Genomic DNA, 17,750 nt, shown 5'->3' with positions numbered 1-17,750 from the left:
GGCTCGCCGGCTTTTGTTGTGCAATTTATTTAGCATGAATTGTTTTGTTTTCCCCACCACGCTCTGGCTTTGGCTTTGGCTCTGGCTCTGGCTCTCGCTCTGGCGTTGGCTTTGGCCAGAGGAGTGGCTTCTACGTTCTGTGACAAATTAAGTTGGCAGCAAATAAGATATTTTTATAGGTGCCCTGGGGATTTGTTTATGGCGAAGAGTTGGAAATGAGCTACGACAAAACTATTTCATTTGGAAGCTGGCGGACGTTGTTTTTGAAGCGGAATCTCCTGATGGCTGGCATCTTCACTTGATCACAATGTTTTCCAGTTATAATGGGATTATATTAACTTTACGGTTCTATACCTCTTCATCTTTTTCTAACCATGCAAGAAAAAAAAAATTCCCTAAATAGGAAGAAAAAACGCTGCAAACATTTTAATCAAATTTGGCAAAGTGTGTGTCTAAATTGGCAGACATACGAGTAGGTCTGCTCCCCCATGGAGCCACACCACCTCTGGGTCTCCACACATGTCGTAATTTGCACCAAGCCAATTTGCGTCTGCCTTTGAACTTGGCTCAACAAATTTTAACCCCTCGGTCGCAGAAGATTCTCCCTCCCCCGACGACAGGACTTCGCTCTGTGAGAAAAATGATAAGATGACAGCCCCATGAAAAAGGCAACTAAGTAACGGGCAAAAATATGGTAGCTCATTTTTTAATATTTTTTTTTTCAGATTTTTGGTGGGGCAGACAGTTGGCAAACAGAAGCCAGCCAGGCAGCCAGCCAGCCAGCAGAGGAGCGTATAGATAGAAATGGAGAGCAGCACCTGTAAAATTTTTGTTTGCTGCCCCAAAAAGACTCAATAAAAATTTAGACGTGGCAAGCAAAAGGTGCAGAAGGGAGGGGGGCTGGTGGGCGCTCGTAGGAGCTTCTGGGAATGGGGATGCAGAGTAATGCCAGTGTGTCTGCCACACGTAGCCTTTGACATTGGCTTCGCTAATGAGCGAGCACTTTGACAAACTGCGACTCGGCACTCGGCACTCAACACTCGGCACTGAACTTGTGGCAATCTGGAGCGGAGCAGGGCTGAATGACTGTATAAGAATAATGCAATTACGAGAAGCATACCTACACACACTCATACCTGCTCGTTGCGTATAAAATAAAAAAATTAAAAAGTTCAAATTGAAACGGCCAAAGAAGTTATTAACAAAGGAGATGTTTTTCATTTTATTGTCGAGTTTTTCTGTGTAAAGTATCTTTTATGTGACTTCATATCTAGGACTAGGCACAACCCAGGATTTGGATCAGGATCAGAATACATTGTACTCCTTTAACACATTTAACTTACATACTAATGTATCTAACTATAATATCTTTATTAGATTTTATCTGCCGATCCCTGAAAAATAAACACTTTCTAAGGCTTATATTTTTGGATTATTTTCAAGTTGGAGTATCCGTAATTATGAACCAGAAAGAACCGTGGAAAGAACCTCAATGCCTTTGAAGAACTGCTGTTCCTTTGTCAGCTATTTGATATAGTGGATCATTCTGATCAAGAAGGTGTGTTTGCAAGTATAAGTATACGATTATGTAAATAAATAAACCTTTTTCAAGGGTATAAAGACAATAACAGCTTATAGTAAGCCAGCTTACACTGCCTAATTTATAAAACACTAAATCAAAGGAAAGGTATGTATCATAGATCAAAAGTCAAACACGATATTTCAGAATGCTCATCCAATCCAAAATAATTGACCTATATGAGAGTGTGGCAAAAACTAGGCCTGGTTGAGTAGGCCCTATTTAGCATTGGTTTTTGGGGACTTTCGCTTTGGTAACTTTACGGAGACATAATTAAAAAATTAATAAAAAAAAGCAACCCAAGCTGTCACTGAAATGAAGGCGACCTCAATCCACTATCAATGGACAATCCATAAATAATTGGGAATTGAGACAGCTCGATCCGAAAAACAATTCAAAACCTCTTTGGGTTAGAGAAATGGAATGATTGAGGGTAGAGAAACCCAGGGTTAACCCATTAGTATGGTTTAGTGGGATTGGTTAACGGTTCTTGGAGTATTTCGAAGCATCAAAAATTAATGCAAAAATAAATATAAATAATAAAGTAATACACCGTTAAATAATCCGAAAACCAACACCATTAATAAACTGAATGAGCGAAGGACATCGAGGACAGCGGAGCACGAAGGACTCGCCAGCCAACACAAAATGAAATATTGGCAAATAAAAAGATTTTGACGCTGAATTTTAAAACAAGTGGCACGTACCAGAGCGACAGAGAGAGAGAAAGAGAGAGAGGGGGAGTCCTGCTGCTGGTCGTGGTCCTCGTTCTCATCCAACCCCTGGACCAGGACCAGGACCAAAACCAAGCCCAGGACCAGGACTCAAATTCAAAATCGCATTTATTATACTTACATTCCAAGTTTTCCGCCCCGCACCGCCCCGCCCCGACTCAACCCAGCCCGCGTCGCCCCGCTCCGTACGTTTGTCAAATATTTATTCTTTGGATTGGATCGCAGGATTTACTTATTAGCATGCGCATGCCACAGCCCGAAAAAGGTCCTGGTCCCGTGTACCGGGTCCCGAGCTGCGAGTCCTTGGTTCTTGGACCGCCGCTAACGAATGACGACAACAACATGAACAGCGAAAAAGGGACTCGGGAAAGGAACGGAAACGGAAATAGGCTAAAGAGCACGTGAAAAGTAGCTGGGCCATTGGATAGGGCATACCTGAAGTGTGAAGTGTCGGTATGGAGTGGTGCGGTGCGGTGCGGTGTGGAGTGGAGTAGAGGTGGAGTGGAGATGGAGTGTCCTCTAGGCAACTTGTCAATCGTCCTGACGCACTAGCCAAAATCAATTGTGGACGGACTAGCAGACAGATTGAGAAGTGGAAGACATGAAACGGAGCTGGAGCTGGAGAAGGACCAGGACCAGGAGCAGGAGCAGCTCCGGCAGAAGGAGGAGTACCAATTATCAATTAGCTAAAATGGCAAAATGAGTGAGTATCAGAGGGAAAGTTGAGAGAAGCAGAGGAGGAAATACCAGGGAGGGGAAGAAGCGAGACGAGGATAATATGCAAAAAGGAGAAGGGCCCCGAAGAAGAAACAGCCCAGCACGAGACGGGCCCCAGCAAGCAGCAGCATCATCATCAACCAGCAGGACTAAGACCAGCACCAGGACCAGAGCCCCAATCAGAATGACTTCCAAAATGGTGTCGCCATTGCTGCCATTTCCTCTATTCTTCTTGCTCTCGAGCTGCCATCTCCTTCAACAAATCTCGCAGCCGTGTCCTCGGCTCCTCAGTCGATGCTTATTTAATTATGGAACCATCTGTGCTCGCTTTGGATGGTGCTTTGATTTTACGCTTTTTGAACATTTTTCTCAGAGCTCCCCTCCCGTTTACCACAATGGCCTCCTTACCATCCTCAGACATACATCTCCTTGGTAGACATACATATTTCTAAAAAGAGAGTTTTGCATCGCGACTTTCGTTTTAGTATTTGGTTCGTTAATTTCATTGTTTTTCGCATAATATTCGCTGGCGAATAAAAGAAAACCCTCATCTGGGTAATAAAATCGGTATTTAGTGCATCAGAAACAAACCTCAATTTTGTTGATAGATCAAACATAATGGATGGCATGGAAACTTATGACAAATACTTTTCCCTTTATTATATTTCCCAAAGCCTTTTCTTTAGACTTTAAAGACTATTTTAAGCATTCAATCAGATGTCTTCCTTTTTTGCCCAGCCCACCAAACTGTGTCTCTTGAACCGACCTCAATTAAAGCCGTGAACCCGTGCTGGCCTCCCTTTCAGGGCTGTTAAATGTTTCTTTGGGAGCCCACGACAGACGCCATCTTCTCTTTTATTTATATGTTTTCGGGTGTACAAATAGAAAAAATGTTGACGCCAGTTTTCAATTTATTTTCCAATTTGACCCCGCTCCCCCTCCCACCTCTAACTGTTGCCCATGTCCCATTCATCAATGTCCTCTGAAGAAAAGGCAACAGCCAAAAAACTTCAACGATTAACGTGTTAAATTAAAAAAAAAAAAACCAAAATAACAGTGAAAGACTGAAATGAAAATTCACCAAACAAGGAGCGGCAGGCAAATTTAATTTAACAAGTGACACCTCAATTGATTTTGGGCTCGTTCTAGGCATATTTTGTGATATGTCCCAAGGCAAATTTGATTTTTTCTGCTTCCAAATACAGATACAGACGCACACACACACACCTTGATTGACACAATGGCTCAGGTAATTCTCAATCAAACGTCAATCAACGGCGGTTAAGTCGTTCGAGATTGTCAAAGAGAAAATTCTGACAGGGCTCTGGCTGTCTGTCTGTCTGCTGGTTCCCCACGAACAAAATTAAACTAACCAAATGCCTGCTGTGGCAATTTGTTAAAGCGGTTTTCCAGCGGATATCACGTGCGTTTTTTTTTTTTTTGCCGGGTTTTCCCCACATCCAGCTAAGCGCATCCACATCGTTTCAAGACGATTTGACACGTTGATTGATCCGCTCATTGACTCAAAAAATGGAAAGCCATAGCAAAGTCCTTCCCATCTCCTCATCTCTCCATCTCCTGTCGTTTCCTCTTTGGTTTTTTGCATGTGAGCACCCAGTGCGAATACCCAGGAATTTCTTAGACATTAAACAAAGTAACAGCTTCATGGAGCGTCGCGACGCTGTCATTAGTGGCAAGGAAGCACCCCACCCCACCCCACCCCACGCCACTCCACTTCTTTCTGCTGTGCAACTTCGCGGCATGTGCAAAATTATGGGGCAATTAACGCGACATAGACGCCACACGAGAACCACATTATCTAGCTGCCATAGGAACAGTCGGTCGTATAATACTCCGATATCCTGTAGATACGGTTTGATTACCGACTATAGAGGTCGACTGGTTTAAAAGCAACCGTATCAACCGATCCCGCTCAAAATAAAGCAATCTTTGATGGATTTGACTTTTTATTTCACCTCGCCTGATTGCCTGAGCAGTGTGCGGTTTTCAGTTTACATACCAATTAAAGCTACAAAGGCCTAGGCTCGTGCTAAAGCAATCTCTATGACAGATTGAGGTACGCACTGGACTGCCGATGGAGCTGCGGATGGAGACTCGTTCTGCCGTTCGGCTCTGCCGTGATTTTGGCTTGGCGCAAAGTCAACCTCATGCATATTTCATCAATCGAATGTGTCGGGGCCTGGGTGAGAGGGTGTGTGTGTGTGTGTGTGTGTTATGCGTGACACGACGCACCTAGCAGTCAGTGACACCCCTTGGACCACCTCCAACCCCATTCCGACGCACTCTTTTCAATATTTCATGAGTATGGCGAGCGCCCAACATAATAAAGCACAACCAGCCTCATCTCATTCGCATTTAAGCTAAAAGAAATTTAAATATATGTGAAAAGCAAGAAATTTATATTCCAACATTATTGTTATTTTTTCTACTTTATATGACTGTTTAGAATTATTTTTTATTGATGGAGAAACTTATTCTTCTCTAAAAAATCTTTGATAAATTTATGTGTGCCTCACTATTCATACACCTATCGTATTAATCATAGACGTTGTTTAGCCGAAATTTGTAGCTGAGTGTAAGTACGCCACGGACCCACACACATGCAAATACACAGCGACAGAGACGGCTGCTACATGCACACACATTGAGTTGGAGCTATTTTTGCATATATGCATACATACATACATATACGTACATGTATATGTATGCATGATTCGGTTTATTAGATTCGTACAAAGGCACACAATATGCCTGTCTGTCTGTCTGTCTGTCTGTGGGGTTGTGTCTGCGGGTGTGTGTGTGTGTGGGATACGGGTTGTGCCCTGCCCTTGGCCAACAGTCAGACAGAGTGCCCCATCCCTCTGTCTCTCTCTGTCTCACTCTGTCTACGGCTCTGTGTGTTTCTGTGGGTAAATTCAATTACAATATTTGCGCTGATATCGCCGTTTGTTTTTTTGCTCGCTGCTTTTGTTCGAGTATTCATATTTATTGTACAGAATTTTAAATTGCTATATTTACATTGCTAATTTCCACACACAGGCTCGTGAGCATGAGCAGACATTGCAATAGTATATGTGGGCCGCATTTGGTGGGGCAAAATTTTGCATTCGCCAGTCGAAAAATTGCAGACCAATTAATTGACAAAGTTCATTGTAGGCTCCCTTTTTTGTGGGTCACCTCGGTCCGCGAGAAGGCCGGAGAGGCACAAACCCGGAGAGGCAGAGAGGATAGATAAATCATTTCTGTCCGTTAAACGCGAACATTCAATATTTAAACATGGTTCCGTGGCTTTTCCGAGGGGGCTTTTGTTTGGGCTTTCCACTGTGGTCCGCTGGAGTTTGTCTCATTGAAATAGTTTGTCCAATGCATTAGTGTGTCTGCATGTGAGTGTATTGTTGACTGTGTGGGTGTGTTATGGCTTGTATGTGGCATGTGACTGTCAATTTTTATGGCTGCCTGCTGTGTTGCTGCTGCTGGACGCGCATTGTGGTGTGGCAAGGCCATCAAAATTTAAATTATCCCTAAACCTTATTTGAAAACGTTTTGGAAATGGTTTTTGCTGCCCGAAGTTTCGTTTTCCATGCCATTTTTCAATTTGTTGCCTTTTTCCCGCAGGCAGCAATTAAATTATTATCTAAAAATTAAAGAAAACATACGAAAATCGTAATGAATATGTGTCCCGAAAATTTCTTTATGGATTGTCAAAATAAAGGAAAAGATAATGTAATATTAATAACAGAAAAACCACAGACACGTAAATGGTTCAATCATTTCGTCGATTACTGAAAATATAAAAATTAAAAAAATGGAAGAATGTATTTCTGGGAGAAAAATCTAGGGCTTGTATCTTTCCATATTACATTACATTCCTTACTGCTTACTCGTTATTCGCTAATCGCTATTCGTTACTCGGTTGCTTGTTATTACTAACGATTTAGAATCTAAGTACGAGTGTGTTTCAATTCGATAAAATAAACAAATATGTTGAAGAATGTGTTAAAAAACGAATCTCTAGTATCTATTCGAACTATAATTTACTACTCACTGAAGTCCACAGGCTCGTTACTTCCACTTAATGAAAAAGCTTGAGGTAATCGAGGATAATAAAGATTTTGAAGCTTTGGACTTTTGAATGCTTCGATGGTTTGAATGCTTGAGAACGTGTAGAATGTGGGATACTAGGAATTATTGGGAACAGGCACGAGAATCCTAGGTTTGAGCTGCCGACCAATAAATTACTATCCCAATAGTCAGCGAATATATCGGTGCTCAGAGAGTATTGGGGAATATCAGATACGTGTAGATGTATGTAACAGCCAGAAGGAAGCGTTTCCTAGCCCAGTAGCATCTTGAAAATTACGCAAAAATGTTCGCCAAATGTTTGACTGCATTTGTTGAATTTGTTCAACTTTATACAAATTTCCCATTGATATTTCATTAGCAAAAGCCAACAGTTTGCGCCCAATTTGGCGCCCAAACATCTAGCAACAAAAAAGTTTAAACAAAAGCTCGTAAACATTGCATTTATTTTAACCCAAAAAAAAAGAAACGAAACGGAACAGAACTTCCCGAAAAATAAATAAAAATGTGTTAAAAAACGTTGCCTACATTTGAGGGCGGAAAACAAATTATATTTATTTAACAAAAAGCCATTCCGAAATTGGTGGAAAATAACAAACAATAACAATAACAAAACAAACCATTAGTAACTTTTCCAGTTAGGCAGATGGTAAGGAAACGCTCTCCACATAACGCATTCGCAACGTTGCCAGCCTGCGAATAGAACAATTTACATGAGGCCAAAGAGTGAAAAGTTTTCATGGACAATGAGATATTGGCCAGCGTTCATTGTTGGCTCTGTTGTTGCTCTTGTCGTCGCCGCTAGATAATAAATGACCGGCCATTAAATTGCAATTAAAAGCTCATATGTGCGCATAAACTTTACGTCAGCCAGCCAGCCAGCCAGCCAGCCAGTATGCTATCCGACCCCGACCCCGGCACCGGCACCGCCTTCTCGATCTGCCAAAAAATTTGCCTATGGCCAAATGACCATTAATGGACCAGACCAGACCGGACCAGAGGCCGAAGTGGTAGCAGCAGGAGTAAGTGCTGGGTCCATCCATGGCCAGGATAATAGCCCGTATAATAGTAAATTTAACAGTTGGTTGGACGTTTTGCGAAGCGTCGAGCTCGAATAGAGGTAGCCTGTTTCTGGTAAACAAATTACGCGACCCCACCGACTCTTCGCACAAAGAGAAACTCGACGAAAAATTGGCGCATGGTGCTGCTCAAAGCGATAACTTTTCTTACATAATTGACATAGTGTATACGCAACTGTGCATTATGCAACTGCCAAAGTAAGCAGCTTCCACAAGCACACCCCCACGCCCATCGGCACCGCCACCCACTCAGTGTGCATCGCTAGCCGCCCCTCTGCTTCTACTCGTACGAGTATGTGTGGGGGGCAGTCAATTAGAAAATATGCATTGTACATAATTAAGATTTATATACACATACACATACACACACACACACAGACGCGCGCGCGCACACACACACACACATAGAGAGAACAACAGTCAATACCGAATGGGTATGGCTTCCGCATAGAAGCTGCAAAGTGAAGGACTCGAAGCGGGCACGGATCATCGCTTTAGGGCTGGGCCGTTTCATGAATACGCTACGGATACATTTCAATATAATATCCATGTTCATATATTGTACAATTATTTAAAATAATTAATCAATTAATGAATACTTTATTTTCGTGAGATATTTAAAACGCTGCGATGTTGTGGTTTGCTCTACGGAAATAGGCTAAAGTATCAAGTATTTTATTGAGAAATAAAAAGAGCAGAAAATTGCGCAATGTAAATATAATATCAGCTTTACAGCCTACATATTTCGGTGCGAATGCAACGTTCCCCCAAGTTCGACGTAGGGCGGTGGGGAGAGGGGGGGTAGTTTGGGAAAAAGGAACGCTTAGCCGCCAACTGTATGCAAATTTCCATTAGCCATGCAAACGCAAAACTAGCCGCCATTTATCTGTCTAACAGCGGGAACGGCCAAGAGAAGCGAGCGGGGGGGACTCAGTCGGCCTGGCAGTAGTTGAAATTTACTGCCCTGCCCCTTACCAAGCGCACCCGGAGTGGTGCAGTGGAAAGCCCAGCAACAAGAGGAGCGGCAGCAGAATGGAATGTTGCAAGTTGGCAATATGCATACGCATTTTATGCGATGCAGCAAATGATATAGATTGGGGCACAGGGGCCCAGCGACAGCGGGGGGGGCATGAGATACCGAGGCACAAGGAGATGTGGCAGATGTGGGGCTGCGGGTCATTTCAGTGGAAATTTTATTGAAAGCCAGCAAAGCGCTCAATGGACCAGCTAATGGCGTTAGTTGGCCCAAATGGTCAAAAGGCAAGGGCAGACCGAGAGAACTCTGTGAAGTAGCTTAAAAAAGTTAAATGAAAAGCAGCTGCCATACAATCTATCTTGTTCTTCCTCCTTCTAATTCTATTTATAGTTCGGACTCTTCCAGCCTACCCAAAGGAAAGGACCAAAATGGTCTTGGTAAGTGCTTTAGTTTCCAACTTTCTTCTTCTTCTTTATGTATGTATGTACTTATATCCGCTACCTAGTGAAACATTCGGTTAATGTAACAGTACCCTCTTCAAAGGTTCATTTACATATTTGTAGATTTGTCAACAAAATTTACTAACGATTTCTTGCAATTAATTGGATGTTAACTAATTTAACTAATTGACATATAATTTCTTTAACTTTGATGTGAAAAACTATTAAGCATAAGTTCACTTTTCGGAATGTTTTTAGTACTTTTAAAGAAATATATTCCTTTACTATTACCTCGTATAAGAAAACCTGATCTCGGAAAATGGTATAATTTATTACCCCTGAAATCGGGTGCGTACGTTAAGCACGTAAAATACCTCCGCGGATTTATAATAATGAAAAAAAATAAAATGAAAAACAGGACAGGCTTATATATATTTACAACAAATGCTTTACAGATAGACCTACCCAACTCCCACCTGAAAAACCACTGGTGTTTTTGGTAACGTAACGTCAGGTCATAATCTGGCTTATATTTTTAAAACCGTACGCTCGATTGTTGTCATTTTTGTTTTGGTGAATATAGCGTTACGCAATTACCATTCAAACGTTATGATTTTTTTTCATTATGTTTTTTAACATTTTGTCTCACGAGCGAAGCGTAAGACCAGAATGGAAACGCCTCTAGGTCGTTGCAGTACTAGCTATGTATGTACTTAATTTGCAACGTGGCGGTATTACCATTTTGGAACTAATAACGATGGCAAACAAGTAATTGGATTGAGAACGAATAAAGCTCGTGAACATCCAACAACCTGCCAGCAGGCTTGTTACAAAGAGCATCAGAACTCCTCTAAATATAGCACTAAAAACGATGCTGCGACGATATAGATTTAGAGTATTACTGAGGAAAAGCCATAGGTTATAGGAAATATCTTGAATACCTAGTGGAAGCTGCTGCGCCGAACAGTATGCTTTGTTTTCCTTCTTATATGTCAGCCATGGCCGGGTCAAATATGTCGCTTCCTAATATTGTTCTCAGTGTATTTTGATCTGTAAGCTGGCAAAGAATTCTCGACAAGATTTTTCTCAGTGCTTTTTTATGATTTACCGTTTGTTTTTGTCCACTACTTGCTGTGTAGGGGAGAGATGACCCGCTCAGAGGATCATCTCCGAACATCTCATTCACCGAGATTGAATAACTTTATCATCCGAGTGATGAGTGAGCTGTAAAAAATCCTTTATTGGCTGGGAAATAAAGATTTATTTTTCACAGATGTCTTAATCATATTGCTGGCTTAAGAACTATCCAGATGCCAGTTTTAATTTTATGTTTTCGGTAGAATTTTGTTGTGTTTTAATCTTCGTTTTAATTTCTCATTATTTTAATGCACATTCTTGGCGCTTTTGCTGCCATTATTTTTCCGGCACGGCGAATACTTAATCAGCTAGCCATCGCTTTCTGACCCTCTCCTCCTCCCACCCACTCCTCCCATCCTCCAGTCTCCATCCCGAATGCCGCTCATTGTTGCTGCCTCTGCCTCTGCCTCTACTGCTAGTGCAGTTTATTAAATATGCTTTTAGTTTTGCAACAGCTACGCCCACTTGGCCTGGATGCTGGGAGCCGACCAGGCGACCGTATGGCAATACATTCCGCCAAAGGCAGTTTAGTTATTAATATTTAATGCGTCTGCATTGCGCATAATTACGCTCCACAGAGGAAAGGAGAGCCAGAGAGCAGAATTATGTTTGGCAAGTTATTTATTTGGCCTTTGGCGGCAAAAATAGAGCTATTTCCTGCACTACGCTGCCCCACAATCCTCCACATCATTTTTACATCGCCGGCGGCATGGCACGGATGGCTAAACGGGCAAAAATCATATTTTGTTGGTCCAAAGTCAAAGGTTTTTTATTAATAAAACCGGGGAAAATGAGCAGATAAAGGGAAGTGGGAGGGAGATCTTGGCTATACACAATTTGAAATATAAATATTTACAATATTTCCTTAAAGTTTGCGTTAAAGAAAAGAAAGTCCCAATAATATGGTTTCTTTTAGTGGAAACTGACAACAGCTGGCTTTTAACTGGATTTAATATATCATTAACGTATTTTGCATTATGTTTTGACTTTTTGAAGTCTAAGTTTGCATAGGTGTCTCACAAAAGTCCCTGGCGAGCCTATCGCCTTTTTATCTTTAAATATTTACGTAGGCTTCCTTTTATATGATTATATACGATTATGATATGATTAAAAATTATTTAATTGTATTTAAAAAAATTATCCAGGAACACAAACAACCTTCATCAGCCTTTTTCGCCTTCGAAATTCGATGACCATGCAACTTTTTTTATAGGTCGGAACAAAAAGAAGTCTTTAGGCCCAAGGTCAGGGCAGTCAGACGGATGACCCAATTGAGGCAATTTATGAGAGCTCGAATTATCGTAGTAAAGTGCAATCAGTATTTGGAACAAAAACTTGAGCCCCACATCATTTGTAAGTATGTGTGTGCCACTCAGACTGGGTCTACCCACTATTCTCAATCAAAAAAGATAAGATAAGGCAGTTATTGTTAGCCTGACTGGCTTTAAAGCCCCCACACTGTGAACCGTTGTTTTATTTGGGGTTCCTTTGCATAGATCCATGATCCATAGCCGGCTTGAATAACCGCGACTGTATTCGACGAGATCCTGGCAACAGCCATTCACCGACAGAATCAACCTTCCTTGGCTGACTTTCAAAAGATCCGTCCTGACCCAGGTGCCACTATTGACCTCCTACACCCGTACAAGAAAACGCTTTTAATTTGGATAATTCGGACATAATCATGCAAAAAATAGCCACGAATAAGGACTTAAACGGACAGCCCTTGTATAACCATCTACGCCTTATATCTTGATACACAATCTTTTGAATACGTTTTGTTTTTGACTTTCCTAATAAATGAATATCCAAACATTCAATGCGTTCCGCACTTTAACGCTCAAAAATAAATTTAAAGCAAAAATATGTCTAAGCCTAAGACCTAAAATATCAACGACCCAAAAAATGGAAAGGCAAAACAAGAGCAAAATCCATTCAGCCAGGCTTTCTTTATTCCTTATAGGAAATGCAAAAAAAAAAAAAGTAAGAAAAAATCGTTGCCTCCCAACAAAATATTGCACAATTTCCATAAATCGAGCGGTCGTTTTTCCCCGCTCCCACACATGGCTGGGCAAAGGCGGAAAATGCAGCAACAGAAGTAGAAGAGCAGAAGAGCAGAAAAGCAGAGTGGCAGAGAGGCGGTGCGGCAGTGCGGCAAAGAGGCGAAAGCCTCACCAATAACAAAAGGCAGGCAAACTGTTGTTAAACTGTTGTTTAAACGCATTGGCAGTGGGGCAGGCCGAGTCGGGGGGTCGCGACGGGATGCGGGGGGTGCGGGGGGTGCGGGGCAGCTCCATTCTCCATTGTGGCAGCCACAAGCTGAGCCACACACACGCAAGCGGGCAGGGCGGCGATCTACTGCCGCATGCATGTATTGGTATTGGCATTGGTGTTGGTATTGGCATTGGTATTGGTACTGGTATTGGTACTGGTATTGGAAAACCCTTTGATTTTTTGCCGCACCGCTGCAAACAGCAATTTGGCAAATCCTTTCACAATCAAAATCAACCGCAGATGAAATTTTGCCGAAAGTTCCACAGCAACGAGCTGCCGCCTGCCTGTACCAATGGTAAAAAAAAAACACACACACAAAAACGAAAAGTTTTTTAACTTTTACCAAAAATTTTGCCGAGTGTGCAAGTGTGTGCGTGGCTGTGTGTCTGTGTGTGTGTGAGTTGCGTGAGTTCAAAAATCATTCGACGGTAAAACGCCAAATTAGCGTTAAGTGTGGTCCTTGTAGATTTGCCTTCTGCTAAAGTCCTTGTGCTGTCCCCTTTCCGATGCCGTTGCTGTTGCCGTTGCTGCCGCTGTCGTTCTTGGTGTTGCTGTAATTGTTGAGGTGGCTGTTTCTGTGCGCAGGTGCTTAAGCATTTTACGAGCAACTGTATTCAATTTGGCTGTCAGCCTCTGCCTCTGCTTCTGCCTCTGCCTCCGCCTCTGCCTCTGCACATTACGTATACGCCGTGCCGTCTGTTAAATGCGCTTAAAAGTCAGGCCAATACTCGTAGGTTTTTGCTGTTGTTGCTGTTGTCTGCGTTGCCTGCCGGTAAATTGTAGTTGCTGCTGCTGCTGTTTGTGTAATGAAAACTTTTACAACGCCATATGCAGGCTATTAAAAAACAGCTCGCTCACACACACACACACACATGCATACGAGCAGCAAACGAGCGAGCGCCTTGGAATATGCAATCAAGCTCATTTATACTCATTAAGCGCTTATATGCAGTGACGAAGGGGGGGTACAGCGACTGACAGAGAGAGAGAGTGAGAGCTGCTGCGAGCTGACAAGGAGAGTTCAGGATTATAAGGGAGCCCGAGATGTGATGTCGGAGCTGTTTCAGTTGGGCCGCAGATTTTGTGCCGATTCCAGTAGGATAGAAAACACCCTCAAAATTCAAAAGTAAGTAAAAACCAAGTAAATATTTCAAAAAATCAAAGATGTTTAAAAAACAGGCTTTTATGACGAAACCGTTTCGCAGAACTACGTCTCGTTTCAACCACTATAACCCCAAAACCGCTCCTGACTCTTAACAACTATGCGTGTGTTGTGTCTGCGCTTATTCCTGTTTTATCCCTGCCCTCGCTTGGCTCTTAACTTTAGTGCCTGCTAATATGTTTCTGATGTCTTCGCCCCGTCTCCAGCCACAGTTCAGATCACCTACGGAATGGGATGGAGGTTGTGTCTGGATGGCAAGCCGCAAGCCAGTAGACAACGCTTCCCCTCTTTTTGCATAATGCATCCATATCGGAGTCGGAGTGAGGGTCAGAGGACACTAGACCTCCCCTCGCCATATGCTGATTACTTTGCCTTGGCTGCAGCCGTATTCGCTGTATGAATTGACTGCCTCGCCTCTCGCCCTCGCACCAGCAACCGACTTAAGTAATTAACAAATTAAAATATGTCTGTGGCAAAAAAACGAGTGCTTCAAGAGTTAAAGAACAAACTCTTTGATTGCTCAATGGAAAAGTTATACAGGTAAAAGAGTCACACAGGGCCAATCAATCGACGCGAAGATATCCTACTTATTTATTCAATGAAATGATTGCCGTTGTTAAATTTAAAAAGATTTGATGCCTGCACCCATTAAATCGGCTGTATTAATGCTGCATTAAATCCAAATATGAATTTCCACATCAATTTCTGACAAGTTTTAAGGGTCTCTCAAACATTCCTTTCCTACCCTTCCCGGCCTCCCGGCCCCCCGCCCCCCTCCACACACCCACGCCAGAGTGTTGGCCAAAATCTGTCCCTTCAAATGAGCACCATAAATAATTTAATTTTCATGACGTTTCTAATCCAAGCGAAACCCCGTTCTACAAACAATTTTTGAACAGAAAACACACACGCCGCCAACCGACCACCGACCACCGCCCACCGCCAACCGCCCACTTCCTTTCCCAGTAATTTACGAGTAGCAACTGTTACATCCAATATACACCAACAAATACATACGTACTTGTAGGTATACAAAAGGAAATCGCACTGAGCAATAATCAAAATTGCTGCAAGGCCCGAGAGAATGCCATAAATCATACGCCCGTTGTACACGAAAGCATTTGATGGGGCGTTAATTGTATATAAATAACATATTAAAATTTCCAGTCAATAGGTTTAAGCTGTAATTAAAAGTAATAATCTGGAGGATGAGTGTCCTTTCCTTGCCTTTCCTTTCCTCACCATTCCTCTCCATTCACTACGCTACCAACTTCGCCTGCTGGCGAACGGCAGACGGTGAAAAACTTTTGGACGAAAAGGTCAATTAAACTGCATTAAGTTTAATAACTTTCTGTGCCCAAAACAGTTACGAAATGTCTGGCAGCAGCAGCCGGCCCCGCAAGGATGTTCGATTCGAGGGGTAGGGTTAGGTGGGTTCCAGGATCAGCCTTGGCGAGCGGATTTCCCACACACACAAACACGAACACACAACATATTGTGCGGCAGACCACATGCAGCGTCAACAACAAACAACACCTGTTTATGGTTTTTCGTTAGCAAAAATTTTACAACTGCCAAGACGGGGCATGTGATAGAGCACACCCACACACCCTCACACCCTCACAATCACGTACGGGAACGTTCGTACATACAAGCCAGGCCAAAAGTTTTCGTTGCCAACTAATTTTTCCTGTCAAATGCACAGACGACAACAAGGAACCCCACGCCCAAAAAAAAAACTCCAAGAAGGAGAGCTTTAGCAGATGGTCCGACTTTGGGACACCCTCTACTCACACTCCGCTTTGTGCACTGCACTCAGGGGAAAGTATTCCACAAGCCACGACGAATGACGATCGATTCTCCCAGATTTTGTTCAGTGCAGAGTCACATCTTTTCGAAGACAATACACCCTTGAATTCCACTCTGCAGGGTATGGGGGAGAGGAACACCCAAAAGGAAGAGGACATTATGCTGCGGAAGAAGCAGAAAAATAAGCTGGCGGGAACTTCCTCGCGACTTGGCGTCTTGGGTGGCGGTGGCGTACATCTCTGGCTCTGGCTGAAGGTGAAATTAAATGTAAGCAGTAGAAAGGATAAAGGTATACGTATGCGTATACGTATGCGTATGCGTATGCGCGCATGGACCGACATCTCCGGGCTGCCACTGTCTGTGTCTGCGCTTCTGCTTCACGCTTGATTATGCGTTTGCATGCACATAAAGGCAAAAGTCAAACACGGGACACACCTCGACCCTTCCTGCTGTAACACAACACGGAGACCCCTCTGATAACCTTTTTAGTATTACTTTTTATGCACGCATATTTACATGATTCCTTTCTGACAGCAGGTGTCGGCCTGGCAGTGGAAACATTTGATGGCATTTCCAGCTGCAGATCAGCGACGAGAAAGGACCACCTGCGCAGCGTGCGTGCCGTAAAGCCTGTGAGGCCTGAGTGGTGGATGAGAGAGGGTGGCCCCCACTATAAACAATTCGATATGTGTGTCATTTTGCAGCATTTATGCGAAGCCCGTTTCCCTTTTCATTTTAATTGTTCAGTTGACCTGGTCTCTGCAGGGGGTTAATAAGTACAAAGTAAGAACTTTTAGGTATCGTGTATGCTATCGTTTTCAATTAATCGTGCTACTAACTGATGGAGATAATGGCTAATTTCATTGAAACGGAAAGGTAACATATCAAGGAAAATATGTACATGCGAGTGATGGCTCTTGGTGATTGCAAAAACGCTCACACTTGAGCAGCATAAACTCACTTAGCATTGTTCGCTGTTGATTTTAAACCACTCAATCAGTGCCTTGCTGCTCGTTTTCGGATCGGAGGTTTCGGCTTACTTCGGCTTAACAATGATCGTATGGATTATGAGCCGAAGGCCACTCCGGCTCTGTTCGGGTCCAGTCAGCAGTCAGCAGCGCATTTAAGTGTGACCGTACAAGCTTTTAGGGTGATTTGAGTTGCATGGGAGTAAGTATTTTAGTGCATGAGTTATTTTTCCAGTTCTATGCATACCATGTTACATATGTATGAATAATAAAGTTTGTGGTTATTGATCATCCTTTTGTTAAAGAGTTCCAATTGTAATAAGCAAGGACCATCTGGCAGAACCTGCATCTTGAGACTCCCTCTGAGATGTCCAAGCAGATAAATAAGGATCACGTTTGACTCTATGTCGCTGACTGTACCAACAAAACACCTTTGGTATGTAAATAGTGCTTTTGTTTCACTATACAGCTCTTACCTGACTTTATCCTTGAAGAAGGTTCCTGATCAGAAATACGATCAAAGTCTGCTTCTTTCCATAGCCCCTCCTATCTCGTTGAAACTTTGTACATCTCCCTTTTTGCTGTACTCAGAACATAGGACTATAGGAAGAAAGTATAATAGTATTTCTGCGATAGGAACTGGAACGATCGATCAAATAAAATGTCACATAAGCTTGTCAAAAAACCTTGCTGTTGCTGTTTCTGATTTCACATTCTATATTTTAGAGGATTACCACAGTGAGTCTAACAACCAATTGACTGAAATTTCATTTT

General features: G+C 42.6%; 1 long non-coding RNA gene across 2 annotated transcripts in view; it reads right to left on the bottom strand.

Moving 5' to 3' along the window:
* Positions 1 to 17,681, bottom strand: part of LOC26533610 (uncharacterized) — a 34,236-nt gene extending 16,555 nt beyond the window's left edge. The window contains exons 1-3 of one of the 2 annotated variants that reach the window (XR_001453067.2): positions 17,453 to 17,681; positions 17,224 to 17,390; positions 16,970 to 17,150 (exon numbers count right to left, since the gene is read on the bottom strand). This is a non-coding gene — a long non-coding RNA (uncharacterized lncRNA). Of the gene's footprint in view, positions 1 to 16,847; positions 17,151 to 17,223; positions 17,391 to 17,452 lie in introns of those variants that run through there. The other variant, XR_001453068.2, reaches the window with a different exon arrangement.
* Positions 17,682 to 17,750: the final 69 nt, after the last annotated feature.

This window comes from Drosophila pseudoobscura, chromosome X, assembly GCF_009870125.1.
Source record: "Drosophila pseudoobscura strain MV-25-SWS-2005 chromosome X, UCI_Dpse_MV25, whole genome shotgun sequence".
NCBI classification, from domain to species: Eukaryota; Metazoa; Arthropoda; class Insecta; order Diptera; family Drosophilidae; genus Drosophila; species Drosophila pseudoobscura.
The sequence above is the reverse complement of the archived record's forward strand: the minus strand, read 5'-3'. Positions and strand labels throughout refer to the sequence as shown.